Source organism: Candoia aspera, chromosome 4, assembly GCF_035149785.1.
Source record: "Candoia aspera isolate rCanAsp1 chromosome 4, rCanAsp1.hap2, whole genome shotgun sequence".
NCBI lineage: Eukaryota > Metazoa > Chordata > Lepidosauria > Squamata > Boidae > Candoia > Candoia aspera.
The window spans coordinates 70358466-70373733 of record NC_086156.1 but is presented as its reverse complement, the minus strand read 5'-3'; positions in this window follow the sequence as shown (position 1 = coordinate 70373733).

Sequence of the window (15268 nt, the reverse complement as noted above, 5' to 3'; positions counted from 1 at the left end):
GCACACGGATCTGTGCTGCTCAACATTCTGGGCACCGTGTGGTGGGCCTGGAATTCCCCTTTCTTCCACACAGCTCTTGGCAGCTGTAGGGCTGAGAGTTTAGGGCAAAACTAAGTATTTAGAAAGAAAAGAAGAACAAAGGAACTTCATCTTTTCCACCAAGATGGATGTAGCGGAAGCAACAATAAAGTCAGTAAGATTCTTTCTACTTCTTAACCTAATATGTCTAAGTGTGTGATTCTTTATGCTTGGGAGGGCTGAATGTGTAAGATCAATAACCTGTGTTTCTCTAGTGTGCTCATTGAAGCTATCTAAGATAATTTTCTTTTTCTGTGCCAGCTTTGCAGCTGTGTTATAAGCTCTGCTCCATTTCAGTGGTTCTAGCAGGCCACTAAATTGGCTTCACTGATCAGCTGAGAACATAGCAGCTCAGCAATCCACTATGAAATTGCCATTCAGGGCAATGACCAACCATTGAAGGGAAAGGGGAATGCTAGGCACTGCAGCCAGGTGGAGCTGGGAACATCACTAGATTGAAATAAGCATAGTAGACTAACTGCTCAGAAGGCTTAAGATGGTTTAAGATGAAAAAAAAGTAGCTGAGCTCAAAATGTAGGTAAAGTGTAATAGGCTGTGAGTGGGTGGAGGATTATGTCTTATTCAAACACAGTCAACACAGAAAATTGGCCAGGAAATGGTAGCAGGATGAAAAGGATGCCCAAGGAAGATATGGAGATTGCAGAGAATCTTCATTAATAATTTGCATCTGCCTTTATTCTCAATGTCCCCAGCTGACCACAGGAGAACCCTGAAGGCCTGTATTTAATACTATATCAATGCCCATCCTGTAATTAATTACCTTAAACCCAGGATTACAATCTATGACAAAGTATAAAGGATATTCAAATGGACAATGGTACAGTTATTGAACTGGTCAAGTGCTTTAAGTACTCAGGTAGAGCTTTCCATGTTTTGGGAAGAAAAAAATGTACTGGTTGATCCACCAATCCTGATTGCCAAGACATCCTGAGATTCTGTTATGGAAAAGGAGACAAGATTTTTACAGTACTCTTCAAGCCATTTGTGGCCAGAGTGCTGGCTCAACTACCCCTTTTTTTTTTTTTAATGAAAGCTGGGAATTATAGCTCATTTGGGGATGGGGAAGAACTACTACTCTTGTAGATGCCCATATTTTTAAAAATGTTCATAGAAAGATTTGTGTTGCAGTTTATAATCTGTTGATGCCTTATTACAGACCTAGACCTGCAAACAAAATGTGCTTGCTCCTTTAGAGGGGAATAGTTGTCAACTTTTTCTGCTCACTCTTTCAGCTAAATGGCTGACCATCTGGACCAAGGTTGGGAAGATGCTGTTATGTTTAAGAGAGATGTACGTGCAGTGGGGATTGCTAGGGACTTGGGTAATGACCTGGAAAGAAGCAGGTGGAAGTAGACACATTATGCGGAGACCCAGCTCTCTGGAGAAGGTTCTAATGAGAGGAAGGGTAGAAGGAAAGAGAAGGAGGGGATGACCAGCAGCAAGGAGGATGGACTCAGTTACAGTGGTGATGGGTGCATAGTTGGGAGATTTGAAAGGACAGGTTAGGGACAGATCGCCATGGAGAAGATCTATGTGGCAACTAGGAGTTGAAAATGACATGATGGCACATAAGCAAGCAATCAAAAATCCCAAAAGAAAGATGCGCAATAGTTGCCAGGGATGGTTAATTTCCTAATAATTATTATTCCATTTTTATCTGTCAGAGTGACATCCTCCTGGCATTTCTTGAATGGGTGCTGTGATGTTCAGAGGAGGACCTGTGGCTTGCACTAAAGCAAGGAATGATTATAGCACCTGCATTAAGATTCTTTAAATCTAATCCATCGTTAAGACTCCTCCAGATGTCTTGGTGTGATGATTCTCCAAAATCATGATGGCAACTAGATTCATTTATCTCAACTGGGGATCCAATCCAACTGAAAAGGTCCATGCAACAAAAGTGTTATTTAAGTGTAACTTCAGGTAACTTCAGTGGCACAGGGTTGTATACACTCTGCTAACAACAGAAAGTCGTCTGATGTTCAGGTGCATAAGAATGGCTGCATAGTGAATTGTCCCCAGTGCAGAGGGGAAACCACATGAATCAAAGAATTAAGTAGAGGGACGCTTGGCAAAAGAGCTCTCATTTTAAGGCTCACCAAGGGACTGAAACAGTGTATGGATCTATGAGAAATACAGGTATAGATATTTGTGAGCATAGACTAAATTTGCGAAGGCTCCATGGTATTGATATGAAGACCCTGACAAAAACGGTCATGAAAGTGCTTTAGTGATTGAAAAGCACGACAAGATTTTGTTCACAGATCAAAGATAGAATATCAATACTGTGGCAAATGGCTTCACCTGTTTGCAGTTCCAATCAAGTCAGCATGTGGAGGCTCCGATTCTACGCGGTATATCACAAAGGACATGATCACTAACTGTTGATTATTTGGAATTTGGAATTATATTTGAGAGATAATTATTATTACTCCATAATTACACATTTGTTACTGGTTCTAGCAAGAATGACAATAGTTCAAGCAGAATTTTTTTAAAACTGAATCTGTAGTCCCATAATTACCCAATATACCTTATTGTAAATGCTGAGGTGGAGAATCCATGATTCTCCATTTTTTGTTGAATCACAGTGCCCCAAATCCCTCACCATTAAGTCACTCTGGATGTTGCTACTGGAGCAGCCTCTGGAGAGAGCCACAGGTTCACACCCAGAGTGTAAACAGTGAATCACTGAATAGTTGAGCCAGATAACCCATCCAACGTCAGACATCATAGCCCTCAGAATTCAAGCAATGTTTTTATACTATTCCATGAACAGAAAATTCCCTGAACTGAAGCCTAATCAAGACAATACAGAGGTAAATGGATAGTTTGTCAAAGTGAATGATATTCAGCCAAGGAGTTGTGCTCTCCCTAAAGGATCATACTTGTAATATCTGAGTACAAGTATATCCATTGTTGTCATTAGAGTTTTGTGAGACACTTTGCACATGTTGAGATTGACATGCCTACTTGGTAACATCTTCTTTAGATTAGTGTACAGATAGTGTACAACTGTACAGTGCACAGTTTATAAAATTACCTTTGTTAGGCTGACCTTAAAAATCCTCTACAGACTTAGTAGAAAACTCCCAGATAGATTACAGATTAAAATTACACATTATGCTAATATTATCTTATCTTCTCTGGATCCCAGTTAGCTTTCAAGCCCAACTAAAAATGTTGATATTATTGTATAAGGCTCTTCACAATTTACAGATCTTTTCAGTCCAAATTTATTTATTACCAGATCTATCTTTTTTCTGAGTCTATTTTATTCTTCATTTTAATATGATATTTTTCTCATTTGGACAGGCAGTTGGGAGCAACTTAATGCATTTTATAAATGATTTAAATCCCAGTGTATAAGTATTCAGTTTGTCCTCCAAGCCAGCCTGATTTTGGCCCATTTCTTGGACATGGTAAATGTTTAGGATCTCTGAGTTAAAGAAAAAATACAGACTATAATAATCTGCTTAGGTTTAATAGCTGCTACCCAAGACATGACAGATACAATTAACCGTATGGTCTGTTTTTAAGAACTGAATGTAATTCATCTTCTGAGTGTGATTTTGTGGCAAAATGAGACCAGTTACAGAGGGATTTAATAAATAGATGGTACTCTTTATCTGTCATATAACAGGCAAGAGATAGAGCTGAAAGTCAACAGTGAGAAATATTTTTGAAGAAAGAATCTAGGTCTGACACATTCAACAAAGTAATATTCAGTTTACCATTTAATTACATATCTACAGGATTCATTAAAACCATTTGCTGGTCCAGAATATCCCTAGATACCAATCCAAACCTATGATTGCTTATAATCAGGCTAAGTATATATCCAATGGTCTTGTAGAAACTGATATTTATGTTCTTGTACAACAACCCATTTTTATTAAGGGGTGAATCCCCGCCCGGCTATTCCTTTGTGGACAGTTGTTTGTTGTTACTAGGCTTTGCACGTCAAGGAATGTACTAATCTTATCAGATTCTTTCACTTCAGTTACAGTATATATAATTCTATATAAATAATAACACAGAACAAAGTAAAACCACCAGTAAATTAAAAAGAAAAATTGGTGAACCTTTGTAGAATAGGAGACATAAGAACCCAAAGGACCCTTTAGCTAAAAATGGGTTACGGTATGAACACACCATTTCAGATTTTTCTTTTGGGGCTCTGAACAGTCTCTCTGTGCAGTCAAGACTGTTCTCTGCATGGAAGCTTGAGGGATATTTGGAAGGTTTCAGTGAAGATACGGATTCGACTTTATTACTTTAACTATTTCATCATTCTGTGCGTTTAAAATTGTTTTTATGTATATTCTTTAGTTTCAGAATTGGATGTTCAATTTTTTAAAGCACGGACTAAGACCTTGAATACTTTTACTCATACAGTTGTTGACACCTGGGTGTTTTCTCTTTTCCATATGATAAATGGGCTGTTGTTTTGTATTTTTAACAAAATACTGCCAACAGTTTTAGTACAACCACATGCTTTGAATGTCATATCTATTGTAACTATGTGATTTCTTTTTCTTTTTAAGCATTAAGTTTTTTAAAAAAATAAATGTTTTTTTTCTAAAGCATTAGAACATCTTGGCATAATTTGTATAATTGGAAAAAGTGTATATTATTGCCAAATGTTTGTTTGGAATACACAACAGTGCTTTTTATTTTGTTAAACTCCATTTAATTTTTGTGGGCTGTACTCACATGCATTTTTATACTCTTATTTTTAATTTGACAATAATTTTATTCCTAAGTTCCTCATTACTCATTCTCAAGAGTTTCTCATAACCCATTCTCAGCTCAAAAATATTATTACACATTCTTTTGTTCTTTTTTTTGAAGTAATCAGTTTCTTTTTGCATAACCCATAATGTTTCAAACTGGTCAATGTGTTCTTTGGGTGTTTTATTTGTAATTATATTGATGTATACATATGTAAAAATGTTCTACCATTCACAGTCCTCTGAAGAAGAGGTTTTCCATGATACATGTGAAATATTCCAATTCACTTTCCTGTGAAGTATAAGATTGTATCTGGTTTTATTGCATTTGCTGTTTGCATTACACAGTCTTTCTAGTGAAGTGGTTTATAAATTGATAACTATAAAAATAAAAAAGTGTATATGGACTATACCTTTTTTCATCTTCACAATTGGGTGCATGTAGTTCTGTTTGTCCTGACATTAACCTGTAAAGCCCTTTACAGCTTGGGAGAAAAATACCCTTTCGCATTTACCCCTGCTGAGCTCCAGGCAGAAAGGCACACAGATTAATGGGAATAGGTCTGGACTATTGCTATGCACTCTAAGTAAGGCTGCCTTTGAAGAGTACTTGGAACAGAATATAGATACTATGCATTCCTTTTATGGAAACAGCTGGGCTAACTTCCAATTTGTTTTAAGATTCAGTTGAAAGTGCTGGTTTTAACCTTTAAGTTCTCAGTGGTTTAGGATGACCTTCCCTGTTGACTGTTCAGATCACTTTTATTGTGGTTCAATCCACTTCTTTCTCGTGGCTCTACCTGCGTTTTGGACAGCTCCTTGCAACCATACCCCCAACCCAAGACCAAGTGGGGATCTCAGCTATTATGTAGCAGTTAATATATTTATGAGAGCCAATTCGGTGTAGTGATTAAAGGCACCAGGCTTGACACTTGGAAATGATGAGTTCTAGTCCCACCTTAGGCACAAAACCAGCTGGGTAACTTTGGGCCAGTCACCCTCTCTCAGCCCTGGGAAGGAGGCAGTGGCAGACTTCCAAAAATCTTGCCAAAAACCCTGCATGGATTTGTCTAGGCAGTTACCACAAGTTAAAGCTAACTTGAAAGCACACCGTCTAAAAAGAATAAATAAATAAATAATATATAAGTAAATAAATAATAAACAAATTATTAGGGTAATATTAGTTCAAACACAGGTTTGAAGGACAGTGAAGCAGTAAATACCTACTGCTAAGATAAAATAGAAAGATTGTATTTGGAGAACAAAGAAGTATAAAAAGTACAAGGACAATGAAATAGTTTCTTTATCAGAAAGTTCATAGTCAGATGTATGAGCTTGTGAGTTATGTAAAATGTTTTCCCTAGATTGGATGCAATTAAAAAGGAAAAGAACAGATACTTCTAAGAAACAATATAACGTTTAGATCAGTCTGAAGTTTGTTTTAGCCTTTAATGCCAGTAAAAAGTTATTGCATACTAATTAAGAACTGTACTTTATACAGGACACCAAAATTAAATTTCTAGGCAAATTCTTTTAATTTGTCTTTGGTGGCTGAATCCAGAAGGCTCACAGTATGGTAGAACCTGAAATTTCAGAGGAGAAGGACTCACCAATATCATGCCTCTTCTCCAAAAGAGACCCATTTAGCTTTCTATGTAGCAACTATTTGTTCTCTTAAGGACAAAAGTCTACTCAGCCAGTGAACAGTATTGAGCTAACTCTTTGTATCTTAAGAGGGGGCACAACAGTGAGGGACTCATGGGACAAAACGTGCAAGAGAAAGGAAATAAATTCTCACCACCCATTACTGAACATTAGCTTGCTTTCCTGTAGCTATTGTTTGGAAGCTCAGGGTTAGAACTTAAGGTAGTCCCAGCAAAATTGACAACACTTGTTATTGCTGCCCAAAGTCCCATTCATTACAATCATTCTGCTTTAAGTGTGAAATAAATCTTGATCTCTGAGAAGACTGTGTCTGAAGCTGAAGCTGATATTGCTAGGCTATCCTGAATAACAGGTCATTGGCTGTTGCTGCTCAGTGGCCTTGGTCTTTGACGGTGGCTGCTGCTGCTGAGTGCTAGTTTGGCTTGTCATAAGGCCTCTCTCATTCTTGATTTTATTGTGAATAAAAGGGCCAATCTGGAATGCATAGACAAGACCTGGATGGATGCAGAGGGGGTTGTTCCCCTTTGGAGATATGCCCATCTAAGTTTTGAATGTAGCCAAGGTAGGTGGTGGTGGTAGAATGGTTATTATCATTCAGGAAGCTATCAGTGGTGCTGTCCTACAGATCTTCAGTTTGTGAAGATGGGCTCTAGGAAACAGTTGGGACTGCTGCTGCTGCTGCGGTACTGGCCTCCCTGCTTGAGCTGTTTGATTCTGTTGCTAAGTTGGTAGTAGAGTTTCTTAAACTTATGACTGTGACTTCAATTTGCTTTCCCTTGGGATGGAGTTTGAGGTGGTTCAGGTGTTCATGGCAATCATGAACCTGGTCCATATGAAGAGTGCAATGCACATAGGTGGTTACACATTGGATCTGGCCTTTGCTTTAGGGAAGTTGCAACATGATCTTAAGGTCGGGGATATTAACATCTGCTATGATCAGGCCACTCTTTATCGCTTTGAGGTGTAGTCCAATTGATGCTTTAATCACCACCTGGAATAAGCAGGATTATGGCTTTGGGTCAGATTGCTTCTGAGTGGCATCACCCTACACATCAATCCAGGGGATGTCTTGGTTTACAGAGTTGCTGCAACTCTGAAATGACAGAAGAGGTATATAGAGCATCATTGAAGAAACTAAGGAGCAAGTGCAACCAAATACATCTATGAGCCTACATTAAGGACCACATCTGATGATAAAAAGGGCAAAATGTAACAATTTTCCTGCTGCTAATGCATCAGCAGATTACTATCTGGCAGCCCTATTTAGGGTGAGCCAATCCTTGTTTGGGAGGGAAGTGTCAGAAGACTATCTGAAGAGCTACTATGCATCTGATGGATAAAACCACTTGAATATGCTGTGAGTTGGACTCCAACTGGGCAGGTCTGTCTAAGCTGGTTAAGGCAAGGAGTTGATTTATTATCTGAGAGTTTGAGCCTCCAAAGTCTTGAGTAAGTGGACTTGAGTCTTGAGTAAGTGGACAGGGTTCTTGGGGCTGTTAGCCACCTGTTTGTTAGACTCATGTCTCTCTCGACTGGTCAAGTCTACATGGGAGATGATGTGTGGTTAGGTGCAAACAATGGTGAAGTCATTGAGTAAGGGCGTGGCTTTACCTGCCTTGAAGGAGATAATCATTTGACCCTTCCACAAGAAGTCAACAATGGATGCAACAACATTAGATAATTTTCAAAGGTGTCCAACCTTCTCTTTCTGGAGCTCCCTTGAGAGGTTTGCAGCTTCAAGAGGAACCTGCAGGAGGTGGATTATCTGGACCCTTTTCAGCTGAGTTTCAGATCTGGTACATTACTGAGGTGGTATTAGTCACAAATTTAGATGACCTCTGTTGGGACTGGAATAGGGGTGGTGCAACTATCCTATTCCTTCCTGATCTATCAGCAGTTTTTCCAAGCATCAGTCATGATATCCTGCTGGAGTAACTTCAGGAATTGGGGATTGGGGGCACTGTGCTGCAGTGGTTCTCCTCCCTTCTTCAGGGTCAGTTCCAGTTGGTGTTGTGGGGCAGGGGGAGGGGAGAGATCAAGCCCATGGCTTTAGTTTAAGCCTTCAAATCAAGTTGTACTTCCCTTGTATGCAATCTGGGGTTCTCCTAGATTCATGGGTCTTGTTTGAAGAGCAGGTGGCAGCTGTAGCTGGGAGGGCCTTAGCATAGATTCATGTTGTGCACCCATTATGCCCATTCCTGGATTGCAAGGCCCTTCTTACATATTGCAACACCACCTACTTGGGGCTTCTCTTGAAAACCACTTAGAAGCTACAGCTGGTCCAGAATGCAGCAATATGAGTAATTACAGTCTCATCCTAGTACGCCAATGTAACACCAATACTTCGCAAACTGCATGGGTTGCGAGTTGCTTCTGGGTGGAATTCAAGGTGCTGATGGTAATTTATAAAGCCCTTTAGGTCTTAGCGTCTGCATTTTTACAGGATCACCTTTCTCCAGCACACTTTGGGTCCCACCAATTAAACAATGTCATCTTAAGGGACCCAGAAGACATGCTTTCAATATCACAGCTCCTGCCCAATGGACCGGCATTCCCCCCAGGGTCCATATGGAACTGACCTTTGCGATAATTCAGGAAGGCCTTAAAAACTTAACTGTTTTAGCAGGTTCTAGGCCAGGATAATTTGTGAACTAACTTGCTGGAGTATAATGTGATTGAAATTTCTATCTTCCTCATATCCAATTTTATCTTATTGTCCTTGTTATTACATTTTTCGCCCTCTTTGCAAAAGAGTTACTTTGTAATTGGATGGCCTTAGAAATATTGTTTGTGTCTGTCTGTGCCTGTGCACATGCATGCACGCATATGAGTTGGTTTCCTTTTTTACCCATACCATAAAGCAGCCAAGCCAGTATTATTCCTGTAAGGATAAAGAAAAGGGGAGTGCTATACTTTCAAAGAGTTTGCCCTGTATTATCAGTCTTGTAGACTTCTTCTAGAAACACTTTCAAGGGCTGCATAGCTTTGCTTGCATTTCTCTTGGTAACAAGAGAAAGTTATCAGACAAAATATATTCTCCCCCCCCCCCACTTTTCTGTTTAAATTGGCATTTTTTAACTTGTTTCTTGATGGGAGTGCTATAATATAATGAAACCATTCTTACCAAGTGGACTTGCATCAGGGCATTTTTTCTGTAATTAGATGTAATGTACTGACTGGAAGTCACCTTCCATTTAACAGCGAAAACTATGAAGGTAAAATATTCAAAGTACAGTAATTAAAAATATCTGAAGAGAAACTAGTAGAATAATCTTACAGAAAAAAGGAATATTTATAGCAAGCAAAACACTAGTTCTACACTTTATTGACTTATGGTGGATTCATGTGCTTCCTCTCTGTTTGAAGAGTTTTACTGTTTTCTTCCTATTGACACCCACAGAAGGGAAATTATTTACACTCAACTCCAAACTAATTCTTAGCCTTTGGCTGTTTAAGAGGGCATAAGAATTCATGCCACATCCTGATGCCACCCCATGCCCTCTTCCTAACCAGACTTCTGTCTGAGCAGTGACGGCAGAATCTTTTGCAGCTGCACCACGGAGGCATTTTCAGGCTGAAGGAATGAGGCCCACAACAACTTATCACCGGCTACCCACCCAAGCTGCATAAAGTTGTTTCTTAAGAAAGCTAAATGCTGACAGAGCAGTTTTTATCATTTTCTAACTTACGTTTTCTAACTTAAGTCATATTACATCTTTGATCTCAGCCAACAGGCTGAGATGCAACAATAAAAATGGGAGGAAACTTCAGAAGGTAGTTGATGGAAAAGTCTAAATCAGAAAAAATTTAAAGGAGTGTTGATAAACAACAAAGGAGCAAAAAGACAAAATTATATGGAATATCCTCCTGCCCCCCAAAGGGAGGCTCATTGGGCAAAGCAATCACACCTTTGTCCCCAGAAGTCTCCTGTTAGGTATACTTACTAATTCATATCATTTACTGCTTGTTTAAGGTATTGGAATAAAACTTATTTTAAAACACCATGAAGGCTGCTCTTTGCCTATGATAGAACTGCTGGATCTGGATTGCAAAAATCTGTATTTTTTCTACCAGATGACAGCAGCATGTTCTTTTTTTTTTCTTGTAAAAACTTTGTTATTTTCAAGATATAGTTAAGATACAAACAAAAGAGAATATAGAACAGATAGAAAACAGAACTAAAGAAAAAAGAGCAAACTATAAAAGTGTCAGTAGAGAGAAAAACAGAAAAGGAAAGTGACTTCCAACTTTCTCTGATACAGATATAAATTTACAAATCTAATCGCTTACAATTAATTAACCTATCTTAACGTTATTTTTATTAAAGCAAACCATTTAATCTCTAAAACCCAAAATCAAAACATCATTTTTTTCTATTACAAACAAATAGTCCAAAAGTGGTTGCCAAGTGACAGCAGCGTGTCCTTTATCTCTTTGCTACCATCTAAATGTTATCTGGAGTTTCACCAGATTCAGAGGCCTAACCTTCGAGCACATATGATCCAAGATTTACTATGTATTAGCCTGTAGAAAATAATGGAGCCACTTTTAATCAGTTGTAATGAATGAACAAATTAGCAATAATTCTGAGAGATAATTACTGTGGGTAGAATGTGATCAAAAAAGCAAATTAGAAAAGAAATAAAAAAGTAATAAGGAAAAGAATGTGGCATGTTACACCAGATAGAAAAAAGAGGATAATTAAAAAAATTGAGGAAAATCTGGGATTGGAAGAGAGCTAGTTCAACCCTTGAAGAAGTGGAAGAAAAAAGTAGAAACCTCTATATTATAACCAAAGGAAAACATTGTGTGACATCACAAACTCTCTTTCTAAAAAATCCTGTGATTAATCAACATTTACCCAGATAACAGTTCAGATAGTACTTCCTTTTTCTGAATGCAGAAAAAAATGCAGTCTCCTTTTTTCTATTTGTTCAAAGAATTTTTTAAAAAATACTAAGGAAAAACAAGATGGATGTCTAAATGATTTTGCTATATTATCTAACAAAATCCCAGCCAAATGTTTAATTAAGGGACAATATACTGTAGCAATGAAGAATCTCTTGTATTCACTAGAAGCTGTTACCAAATGTGTCCAAAGTTATTATTATTATTATTATTATTATTATTGTTATTATTAATTATTATTATTATTATTTCAATTTGTATGGCCACCCATCTCACCTAAGTGACTCTGGGTGGCTCACAATAGGTGAAAGCAACAAAACCAAATAGAATTAAGTGACAGAAGTACCTTTGCATATGCTTTTTAAGGTAGATGTATATAATAATGACAATGACCACTCAGAAATTGTGAACGTTATCAATTTTTTTTTTTTTGCTACAGTATCATGGACATTTGCCTAAACCCAAAGAAATCTGGTAGCATATTTTCCAACTTACAAATTTTATTAAAAGGCATAAGCCTGCTTGCCTTATCCCCTTTTTAAATCCTGCATCAGTCTAGCTCTATGCATCTGCTCAGGCTAGCCACAGCTCATAAAAAGCATATGGCTTTTAATTAAATCTGCTACAGAATAAATGAATCCAAAATCCACAATGAGATAACCATTTTATTAAACTCAACTGAAATGGCATAAGCAAGTATGCAAGATTTTGATTTTCCCAGAATTCTTCATTGGGGGGAATAGGGAACAGGGAAAAAGCTATCCAAATTATGGCTAAAAAATCCACATTTCAGAGTCAGATGAGATCTCCAGATTAATCTACAGATCACGCATTGGTCACTGGTACTTATGGCAAGTATCTAGATTGCATCAAGTGTTCTGGAACAAAAAAATGGAAAAATTGATTCCCCCTGTCCCCCCCCGCTCCAGGACAATGGATCTGTTTCCTGCCAACTGGTGCAATGTCTCCTGGTCCAGTCAAGAGAAGAAAGCAGTGATCCCTAATGAATACTGCATTCATCCAATAGAACAGTTACAAATATGTAATCAGATATTAAACTGCTGATCATGTTGAAGAGAGAAGGACTTAGTTAACATTAGAGCTTTCTGAATTTGCTTTTTTCAAATATTTGTTCTTTAAAAATAAAATAGATTTTGTTTTCTTTTAAAATTTGGTGCAGTTACTATATTTACTCAGTAATTTTGTTAGCCCTGTAAGACCTTCACAAGTAGCAGAAAAGTAATTACCACATAATGCATTTTATAGACTTTATCTCGCACATATTTAATAATACTTACTGAAGTGCACTATTTAATAGATTTGCTCAACCTGTCACTTTTTATCTTAAGTCAAAACCATCCACTGCCTTGACAGACAACCTGCACTAGGAAGAGAGGAGAATGCAGCTCTCTGGGTTTTGCAAAACCTCTCCAGAAGTTCATCCTTGCCAGCCTTTCTCAAGATGGTGCTCTTACAATGGATTAGGACTACAACTCTCATAAATAATAACCCCAATTATTCACTGTTTTTAAAGGTTTAAGCCTGCTTGATAACTGCTTTGATCATCTCAGACAGAAAATCACTATATAAATAAATTAAATCAACAAGATTTTCCTTAATTAATTGCTTACTTCAGAAACAAGATCAAATACACTTGGAGATTTAAATCTCAATTCTAAGAGGAGGCAGGAGCACTAAACCAGACTTGACCTTAATATACTGTATGTTTGCATTTAACATGCAGCTTTTTAAAAAATGCAAATTGTCTTAGCTTAGGAGACATACTTCTGGAGTTGTAACTTTCAGGATTGTAGCAGGCGTGGACAGGGGAAAAATCTAGAAAAATATTCCCTCTAAAGTTGATACTTGCTTCAGGGTATAATTTCACATTATCAGCATGGGGAGACTTCCTTCTAATATAAATAGCAGCTTTAGAAGAGAAATTTAAATCAGAAGCATGGTGACTTTTGGACTATTTGCTTGTATTTGAAAAAAAAATGAAGTTTTGATCTTGGGTTTTGAAAATTAAATTGTTTTTTATAGAAATAATGTTAGCTAAGGTTTAATTACAAGTAAGAGATTAAGTTAATACAATAACCATTTATATCTGTGTTGGAGAAGATTTGAAGTCACCTTCTTCTTACTTTTTCATGCTATTCTTGTACTTTTTAATTTTTCTTTTAATTCTGTATTCAAGCTGTTCTGTACTTTGTATTCTTTACTCTGAAATTTTAATAAAGTTCTTATTAAAAAAAGAAGCAAGGTGACTTGAAACAGTACATGAATTAGTGTAATTATTTCATCATTTCCTTCGTAATATGTTTTCTGCTGCATGGAAAAAGACAAGAAAATAATGGGAAAACCCAGAAAGGTTAGAGATGGAAAACAATCATATTTTATCTATCTATCTATCTATCTATCTATCTATCTATCTATCTATCTATCTATCTATCTATCTATCCATCCAATTTATATAGCTGCCCATTTCACAACAAGTGACTCTGGGTGGCGTACAACAAATATAAAACGATTAATAAATATCTAAAAGAATGAATATTGTTAAAAAACATTAAAAACTATAAAAAACATTAAAATTCTGTGGCTGAAGTAATGACATTTTTCCCCATTCCCCAAAAGGATTTAGATAGCTTCCATGGGAAACCATCATCTGATCTCTAAACATTTCTTAAGAGTGATAATTAAATCAATTAAAAAGTTAAATATTTTTATAACTGATAAATAACTGATGAAAGGACAAGAAAAACATTTTCTATAACTATCATCTATTTTTTATATAAGAATTTTATTAAGTTTCAAACAGAGATAAAAGCTACAGAAAAACAAAACTACAAAGGAAAAAAAACTAAAAAAGTGTGGAAACACAAGAGAATTTTTTTTTAAAGTTACAAAAAGAGGTGACATCCAACTTTTAACAACAAGGATATACAACAAATCCATAATGAATCCCTTACTCAATATTAGACCAAGATTACATTATTTCTATAGATCATACCATTGGCACATTATAAAAATCACTAAGTATAGTTTCTCCCTCCCCTTATATTAAAAGATTATATATATATATATCCTAATCAACTCCCCCCCAAAGATAACATTTATTTAATTATTTCCTTCCTACTACTATTCTATGCATTCCTGTCTACTATAATAAAGATCAAACTAAAAAACATATAAATCATCTACCATTATACTTGATAATACAGCAATTTTAATAATCTTAATTATGTCAAATCCAAAACGAGACATTATTTTCTTTTTTTAATACCTTAATAATCTTAGTCCAAATCATTAAAGATAATTGAAATCAGACAAACCCTAAAAGCAATCCAGATAAATATTCTTAAACCCTTATCCCACTTCAAAATAAACCAAAGTATTTACATATCCCCACAATGCACACAGAGCTTTTTTCTTAAAAAAATCAAACAGCCCAACCACCTCTGAATTCTCTTCAGGAAACCTCCCATACATAGTAACCTTCTTTTCCAAGGCATTCCATCAGAAGATCAATTTCACTTATGAGAGATTCCTGATGCTGTTAAATTCCTCAATTTCATCAACGACATCCCCAACCAGATGAGACATTTCAAAGGTCATATTTTCCACAATATCCTGAATGCCTTGCATAAAAACTTGGTAAGAATCAGAAAGGATCTGTTTGAAAACTTGATGGAAGTCAGAGAAAGTCTGTTTGAGGTCCTCCATGTCTCACGCTGTAGATTATGTGCCCCCTAGGAGCTTAACTAGCAAAATTCAAAGATATGAAGGAATGTTTTTACTTAAGCCAGAGTGAGATTGCAGACAATTCTCCAGGGGAAGTAGAAGCAGAAAAGTGAAAGTTC